Source organism: Aethina tumida, chromosome 3, assembly GCF_024364675.1.
Source record: "Aethina tumida isolate Nest 87 chromosome 3, icAetTumi1.1, whole genome shotgun sequence".
In the NCBI taxonomy this organism is placed as follows: domain Eukaryota; kingdom Metazoa; phylum Arthropoda; class Insecta; order Coleoptera; family Nitidulidae; genus Aethina; species Aethina tumida.
Window position 1 is genome coordinate 33972831 of NC_065437.1, and position 9727 is coordinate 33982557.

General features: G+C 25.3%; 1 non-coding gene across 1 annotated transcript; it reads right to left on the reverse strand.

Annotated features, from left to right (window-relative positions):
* Positions 1-9169: 9169 nt before the first annotated feature.
* On the reverse strand, positions 9170-9240 carry Trnag-gcc (transfer RNA glycine (anticodon GCC)). Its single transcript has one exon. It is a non-coding gene; the product is annotated as a tRNA-Gly (tRNA).
* Between the last annotated feature and the right edge of the window lie 487 nt (positions 9241-9727).

Genomic DNA, 9727 nt, shown 5'->3' on the forward strand with positions numbered 1-9727 from the left:
GCCAAAATATTAAACTGGTTGCTTGATATTTCTTTAATTTTTCTTTTCTCAATTTTAAATATTAATTACTCGATACATTTACAAAATGAAATGATCACATAATTTTTATACCTATAACCAAAATACTTACTCGACTCTTGTATATTGTCGCAAGTTTACATTAGATGGTTTTAAATACAGTTAATTATTTATAATCATAAGTAATTTTCTCTTGAAAATTTTGGTGAATTGTAAATGTTTTACGTAGAAAAAATTAAAACTGAACAATTTGTACTTAGAAAATAAAATGATGTATATAAGTTGCTTTTGTCTAAGAATTGTAACTCAAATTATAATTTCATATAAAATTATTAAATGAATGTGGTTAATTAAAAATTTATATTGTATTTTCCACAATTATAAAAATTTAATAATTGTAAAATAAGGATCTAATTTTAAATTCATTTTATATATAGTCAATTATCTTTAACCACCACCACAAACCTAACTTAATCTCTGTCTAAAAATTCAGTAATTATAATTTCATTAATTTCATATAATATTATGAATGAATGAATCATTATTATATTTTGAGGGGTACTAAAAACATTATATTCTCTAATGATTTTTTTAACTACCCTATAAATAAAATGAAAATTTATCTCAATATTACAAAAAATGGAAAAAATGCTTGTTTTACTCATGTATATTGTTAATTAATTACTTTTAATTATAATTAATTTCCAATTTGTATTATAAGATAGAAATTAAAATATTATACATATTTTAAATTATTTCTGTCTAAATATTATAGCCCAAATTTTAAATTCATATAATTTTATTAAATGGACTTTAAAGGTTAAAGAAACATTTATATTAACTCAAACATTAATAAAATAATATACTATCATGAGTTATTGATAATATTCCAAAAATTTCCCTTTTTAATTGTCAATAACTTTCTTATTTTAAGTGAAAATATCATAAATGAAAACCTACCTTATTACAAAAATTGACATTTACCTAAATATAACAAAAATGAAAACAAAAAAAAATGATAATTAGACGTTTTAAAATTTATTTTAAATTAATTGTTTTTAATTATAATTAGGATTTTATTACTATTTTTAAGATTTATATATAAAAAATAAAGTTCTAAATGAATCAACCTGTTTTTGTCAACTGCTTTAAAAAAAACTAATATTATTAATTTGATATGATGAATTTTTAAATTTAGTTAAAATCATTTATTTTTCAATTAATATAATTATGTATTATTACATAAGACAAATCTATTACTCATAATTAGATGTATGATAATATAAATTATCAACTACATTATTATTATATTATAAACCATGAATAATATTCTCATTAGTTTGATTTAAATAACAAAAATAAGCAGTAATTATCTTTCTAATTTTCAAACAATTTTTACATTTTAAAAATATCTTCTCAGAAATAATTATTTAAGGTTTTTTTAATATATATTGTTACAAATACTTTACATCACAATGCGTTGACTCAGTGGGTCAATTGTCAAATTCAATTATGTTTCAAAACAGCATTAACGTAATTTCAAATTAAAATTAATATTTTCTTCATTTAATTTTTTAACATTTCATCATCTTCAAAGTTCAGGATAATTACTCAATCCTTTTAATTAACTAGTAGTGCTTCGTTATCATCCTATTGCTAATTTATTTAGTTACAAAAGACAAAAAACTCTTGGATAACTTTTCTAAAGTTAATATTTTGAAGTAAAAATTTTTCAGTTTACAATCGCCACAATAATTATGTTGTTCCTCGTCAATTACTTAAATTTAAATGTATAAATTATTTTTCAAATACTATTTTTTATTTCTTTAAATGCTCTTAGTTCTGTTCAACTGCAGTTTCTATTAATTTTCCAGGTGCGAAGGTAGTTGACGCAATTTTATTTCAGTAATTAAATGTTAAATTGCCCTTAATTCTCTAAAGAACTGTTTAAGTTTTCTCATTAAAGTGGATCTCTTTAATGGTTACAAAATGGTGCATTTAAAGGTTTTCAATCGTCACAATATTTCTGTCGTTTTCCAATTTATTTAAATGTATAATCAATTCATTACTCATCAATTACTCAAATTTAATTGAATAATAAATCATTTTACACAAAAACTGTTTATTATTTCTTTAAATTTTCAAAATTTTCACCTTAATTGTGGTTTCTATAAAAATTAATTCCCCCAGGTACGAAGTGGTTGACGTAATTATATATTAGCAATTAACTGTTCAATTGCCCTTATCTGTCTAAAGAACTGTTTAAGTTTTCTCATTCAAGTGGATCTTTTTAATGGTTTCAGAATGGTTTATTTAAAGTTTTATTTTATTCTTTTTATCAACCACTGAATTACGTAACTGCATATTGATAATTGGTAATTTGTAAAAAATTATGGAACATCTTGACAGGTGTAAATATGAAATACAAATGTGAAGGTATTTAAAAATCAATTTGTTACACACATACCTTTCTCTTATTTTAATTATCACGGCAATTTGCATTATGAATATTTAAAGTACTCATATTGATTATTAATATAAAATCATACTAGTTGAGTAATTGCTAATTTATTATTATAAAGCGAGTAATTACACACTTTACAGTATATTCACTTGTAAGTGAATATGTAATTATAATTACACATGTTATCTTCAATTGTGACACTAAAAAATATTATCTCATATTATTCTTTCTAGGTAATAAAATATGTCGTTGTTGTGTGTCGTTAAAATAAAAACTGCACATGAAGTAATTGAAACCAACTTAACTGTACAGAACGAAGTTGGTTGGATTGAGATTCCCAAAGTTTACCCGACACAAAGTTTCACATCCTTTGGCACATTACGAAATCCACTTTATCGGTTCGAAACAATAGTTAATACGAATAAAAAATGATATATTAATGCCGCATAAATAGAAGTCTAGTACAGAGTACATAAAAAAGTGTCTCCGTCGACGAACGTATCAATAAAAAAGTATATAATTGCTAAACATCGAGGAAACGTCGGGATTTATACACGCAAAATCAATTTGCAATGGATCCATCGTGCATTCCGATCGTACTCTCCAAACCACAAGGAACAACACAAAGACAAGACAACGATCGCGATTGGTTACGATTTTGCGGATATGCATCCACCAATAATTATTTAAGTGTCTGTCCGACCTACTTTTTCAACGTTTGCAACGCAACGTTCAAGACAGATGTTACAAATCATCCGCATTCATTTGGTGTATCTGCGATCGGTATCGCACACTTTAATGGAGAAAGTAATGTTTACACTATCAGGCGTCATGAAATATTCGAACGTTATTTAATAATGCAGTCGGTTCGAATGGTGCTGTGCATTTTTTATGTTTATGTCCAACGTTTTAACGGTGCAAAACAGGAACGTAAATATCTACATATGGGAATGACAATGTTACACATGTTTTAACAGCTATTTGCTATTTTAGTGCTTATTTTACTTGGGTTTTTATTATTCTTTTCCATGTATGTATATATGGGACGTTAATAATATTTTTTTATATTCCAGGAAATAAAACTATTAGATATATTATGAAATCGAACGCAAAGTTCAATGTTAAAGTTTGTATGTTGTTTTAGTTTTGTTTTTGTGTTTTAAGAGGGTCTTAAACGGATTATTGTAAAATTTAAGCATCCCTCATATAACTAAATAAAAATGATCAATAAAATAAAATATACATAAAACTTTACTGGGTTATTCAGGATGTCTGCTATAAGTGGGACATTTTAATGTAGCCTTGCTATTTAACTATTGAAAACGGAACTTTCAGGAAGCTGATTCAACCAAACATTAATTAACAAGACTAAATTTAAACTTGTGCTTTTAACGGCTTGTATAAAATAATTAATTATGCAACATTAAACATTTTTTAAATATTTTAACTTTACTCATCATACTCATCATATAAAAAAGTTAGCAAGCATATATTTTATTAATTCATATAAATATTTATTGTTTACATTTATAAATTTATATTGTTGTATTATAAGTTTTTACAGATTTAAAAAATATTCAGCGTGTTTCATAACTTATCAGGAATTTTTTAAACAGATATACACTTCTAAATAATGAGTCGATTTCTTGAAAAAAAAAATCTAATAAAAGCCCAACAGAACACGAGATAAAAAAAGTTTTTAACAAACCTTGTTTTTGTACTTTTTTATGCAGTGTTTACTTATTAATATTTTCAATTATTGTAACCCAAACAATTTTTATCTTGTTTTTTGTTGTTTCAACCGTACGGATGTAAAAAAATATCGGTGAAATGACGAGCCCAAGTTTGCTTGCAGGTCAATGGAGAAAACTTTGAACAGCTTTTGTAGAGTACAACCTTTAACATTTTTTATCTCGTTTTCTGTTGGACCTTTGTTAGAATTTTTCTAAGAAATCGAGTTATTTAGAAGTGCATATCTGGTTAAAAAATTTCAGATAAATTATGAAACACCCTGTATATATTTAAAGCATTTTTAATAATGACTAATTATATAGAAAATATACATAAAAATAATCAAATGTGTATAATAAACTGTGTGTTATCAGTGGGCCATTTTAATGTCTGTTATCAATCGGTTTCCCAAATATTATTTCTTATGTTATGATTATTTTATTATCCTTGTTAAATCAAACTTTAGGTAGATAATCAAATTTGTCTGTTATGATGAAAAAACTGGAAACCTGCCTAATTTTTCATCACTTGTATCTAGTTTATTGTAAAAGCCACTTTTATTCATGAAATTTAATGTTAAAACTAAGAAATGTTTTATGTAAACATATTTTATACATCCCCTTTACACCCTCTTGAGACTGACAAAAAAATCTTCATTCATATTTGTCTTAAAAACAATTATGTTTCTTTTGGAGAAAGGAAAAATCAGTTATATTTACAATATCATAAAAGCTTGAAGCTTTTTAAATAGTTATGAGAGGGTGTTTTTAATTGAACAATTTCCCGAAAGTGATTTGTTGTGTTTTTATGATTATTTTATTATATTTATTAAATTAAATTTCAGATAGATAATCAACTTTATCCGTTTTAAAGGAAAAATTATTCATCACCTGTTTAATAGCTAATAAAAAATTTATACGTGGAATTTAATGTCAAAATTAAACATTATTGTGGTATGTAAACATACTACAATACATTCCGTTTACACTGTTTTACACCCTCTTGAGATTGACAAAAAACATTCTTTTTATTCATACTCCACTTAAAAAAAAAATATTTTTTTGGAGAAAGAAAAATCTGGTTAAATTTACATTAATAATAATCAATTCTAAGTTTTACTACCTACCTACCAACATAAAAAACATTATTGTGTCCTGTTCTGCGTTGATTAAAAATAATTCTTTGTCATCTTTAAGAGGGTACAAATAGGTGGGAACAAAATTTATAAAATCTCTCTACACATAACAATAGACATTAATTTTGCCATTCAGTGTCATGAACAAACCTTGTAGATAAGTGTTGAAAAATCTGACAAATTTTCATTTCAATTACAGTTCAATTTTTATGCCGTTTGTTTTATTTATTCATGTTTGCGTTATGTGAACGGAAACCATCTGACATTTACTATATTATATTTTTATTAGCAGAAAAAATTGTGTGAAATCAATCTTTGTATTAAACTGATATTGTAAGGTCAAGGATATAAATTCACATGTAGCTAAAATGTATATTTAATGCACAATTTAACGGTTTATTAGCTGTCTCTATGTAAAATAAAATCATGAATTCAGCAGACTGCTGATTATCTTGATCATTAGTTGAGGAAAATTTATTAATAAATTAACAATTTTTAATGCGTAATTATGCAGGAAATTGAATCAGACAATTTAAAAAAATGGAGGATGCGCCAATTAAATGAAAAATAAATGTCAGTAATGTATCTGTTCTTTCTCATTTAATAAAAAAAATCATTATTTTTTATGGCATTACGAAAGCTTGAAAATACATAAACAAATATTGGAGTAAATTGTCTATGTAAAATCCATTTTTTTTTATTGTCAAAATAAACAAAATTTTTATTATTCATCAAATATAATCTAAATTATACTATACAAAAACATTAATTTATTTGACGAACAAATCTATATCGAAACAACATGCGTCAGACTTATTACAAAAAAATAAATAACGTTTCAAAATACTTAGTTATTTATTAATATGGTAGTTAAAAGCAAGAGCGTCTTCCTTTTTCTATTGCCTTGAGTTATTTGATTTATCGTTGCGCATGATAGGACAAACCTTCTCATTTCGAATTACCTTCTGCAATTTAAAAGTGTGAAATCTCTATGAATAATCGAATTTACATTTTACAGTCAATAATAGTATTTATAATTGCGAAAACTATTTTTTATTTCATTTTTAAATTTATCACCTTTTTATTGTTGTTCCATACATAAAACGTTGACATGAAATTGTCACATTTTTCTCAAATGTTAATACTAGAGAATTTTCTGATGCAACAAGAAAATATGGCGTTGAAGAGCCAGTTTAAAGCATAAATTTATTGTTAATAAACCTAAATCTTGGCTTTTATAATAATAAAAATCATCTCACGTCTTTTGCGCCTGGTGCAATATTAGCCATGATTTATTGCACAACAATTACATAATCAGGCAGGCTTTCTTTACTTGTGCACATAAGACAATTTAGCTATTATCCCACAAAAGTCTAATAGTTCTACTTTCAATTTAATCATAAACCTTGAGACAAAAATTTACTTGTATCAATACATAATGATTGTAAGAAGGTCGATTATAAGGTTGCTCGAAAGGTGGAAAATATAAAATAATTACGCTCGGCATTAAATTACCAACCATTGGATTATTGTGCACTGAAATGCACGTACGTGTGTGCGCCATTAATTATATCAGATTCCATTTAATCAGTTACGTGATCCGACAGTTTCAGATTAACTTTATTTGCTATTAAAAAGATGTAATATCCATTTTATTTTTAATTGCATAAGTGATGGATAATTTCAGTTGTTTCACGTTAACCGTAATTTATACAAAAAATTACTTAAATCTTTTTTAATGTTGCATAACTTCCATTCTGCGACACTTGAAATGTGTTTGTGAAATACTGCTTGCTGTTCATTAATTATTCATTATCGACTCGTGTTATTTACTGTTTTTACTGATCCATTTAATTTCTTGAGTGTTTACAAATTATTAAAAATGATTTTAATAAAACAACATAAACTGACGTTATGTCAAGGTTCGTGTTTTTCAACGTTTACAATTCAAACGGAATAAATATCCGTTTTGGTTTAAATATTACCTTTCATCTAGTTAAAAACATTGATTAATTGTAATTGACTTAGAATCGAAATTTTTATTAAAGGAAAACCTAAGTAGAATTATGTGAGTTATTAATTTATTTTTCCAGGAAATAATCTCATTAAATTTCATTGCATTTGAGCCTTTCAATTTTGTTCACCGATGGTATTTAAATTATTACCAACGGCACCAATTTAACAAAATTATAAACGCTTAATATTGATACTTAAATGTGATTCATTTATAGTTTATGGCATTGTGGTATATTGATAATTTAATTAGTCATAAATAATGAAAAATAATTTTATTTGGTTAGTATCGGTTATATTGTTTATGTGTTAAAAATAAGTGGAAAACATCGCAATAAATATAAAAAATATTGGAAATATTTTTATTTTGTTTCAAGTACATAAAATATTACAAATAAGTGGAAAAATAACAATTTGATTATATTGTCGACATTATCGAGGGGAAATAATCAAATATTTCCTGTTGTTGCAGTTGACAAACAGAAATATACTATTTTCAATTTTATGGTTAACCAACGGATTTGATACTTAAATCAAAATATATTTATTATTTACTGACTCAGTTTTTGTTAAATTCAAAAACAGATGTTAAATTTATACTGCCCATTGTTATCAACAACCCTTTTTGATGTGGTACTTAAATAAATAAATAAATAATTATTGACGATAATTAACATTTTATCAATGACAGACATGAAGTAAAGGATTAACTTAACGAGGACGGGATTATTTTATTTCAATACAAAACCTATTAAGATATTTTATAATAGTGTAATTAAATTACTATTATTATATATCGCAACCTTTTCAAAAAAGTCATAATAGAATTGTCAAAATAATTATATTGGAATTACCTTCTAATTAACTCACATTAAAATTTTTATCCAAAAATATGATCAATGAAACATAAATAAAGCTAGTTTATTCTTTGCAAAATATTATATAATACAATCATAATGATTTATGTGCATCATTTAAATAAACAAAGAGTTATTTGCAATAATTCCAATTTATTTAATTCAGTATTACATTTATTACTCAGGGTCAACACAACATTTTTATTTATATTGCATATTTTCCCACAAAATTTTTAGTATGTTTATTCTTAAATAACAGTGAGTAAAACATATTTTGATCATGCTTTTGTTAATAGAATTGTCTAGTATTAACATTTCTATTATTTCAAAATAGGTTAAATTTGTGTTCAGCTTTCTCCGACAGTAATAATTATAATTAATAAAATACTGCCATTTGACTATATTTGATTAATTATTTTAAATGTTTATGTTTACAATTTAAAATTAATCTCGATTTTCTTTTATTTAAAAATCTATGTTATTTAAACAATAATTTATTTAATAGACAAAACAAAATATTAATATACAAATTTTATTGATAATTAAAATAAAGGGGTCATATTTATATTTTTTCTATTCAATATATTAAATTTGTATCATTAATTTAATTATTTTTAATTGTACATAGTTTTATAAACTATTAAATTATTCAAAATATATTTATCTATTGTCGAAAACAGTCCTTATTGTTGAAATAACATGGACTCATAAGCTATAATTGTTGATAGCACATGAAACGTAAATAATAAAATAATTTGCTATTCACAATGGCAGAGGATTATACCAGAATAATTTTATTTAATTAATAATAAAAAAATATATATATAAGCATCGGTGGTTCAGTGGTAGAATGCTCGCCTGCCACGCGGGCGGCCCGGGTTCGATTCCCGGCCGATGCAAAACTTTTTTATATTTATTTAATTATAAAATTAAAAAATAATAAAAATTATATGCATCGGCCGGGAATCGAACCCGGGCCGCCCGCGTGGCAGGCGAGCATTCTACCACTGAACCACCGATGCTTACGTTTGTGTATATGAATATGAATATTCTCATGACCATTAATTTGGAAAGATTGTAGTTGTATTATAGGGTAACAGGAGTAATAAATTTAGGTAAAAATATTTTCTATCACTATTAAAAATTAGTCCTCCACGATGGTTTAGATACACACTCATTGAGTCGCCGTAGCAACATTGTTCTAATGAGGTCGTTAGTTTCATTACTTCCTGACGCTAAAGATTTCCCAAGTCTGTGGAGGGAAGATTGAATTTCGAAGTCTATAATGTCTTACACAATAGATCCAAAACAAAATTATGACCGCCTATCATATGGAATAGTACCATAAATTATAGTTTATAATTAGAACTTTAGCTGCTCGAGATTTATACGTCTCCACAAACAGTATTGCGTATTGCCTTCCTCAGTGGTGCCTTCTGGCACTTACCAAACCATCAAACAAAATCGGACTCTTCATTAAAGACGACCTCATTCCATGTAACAATACAA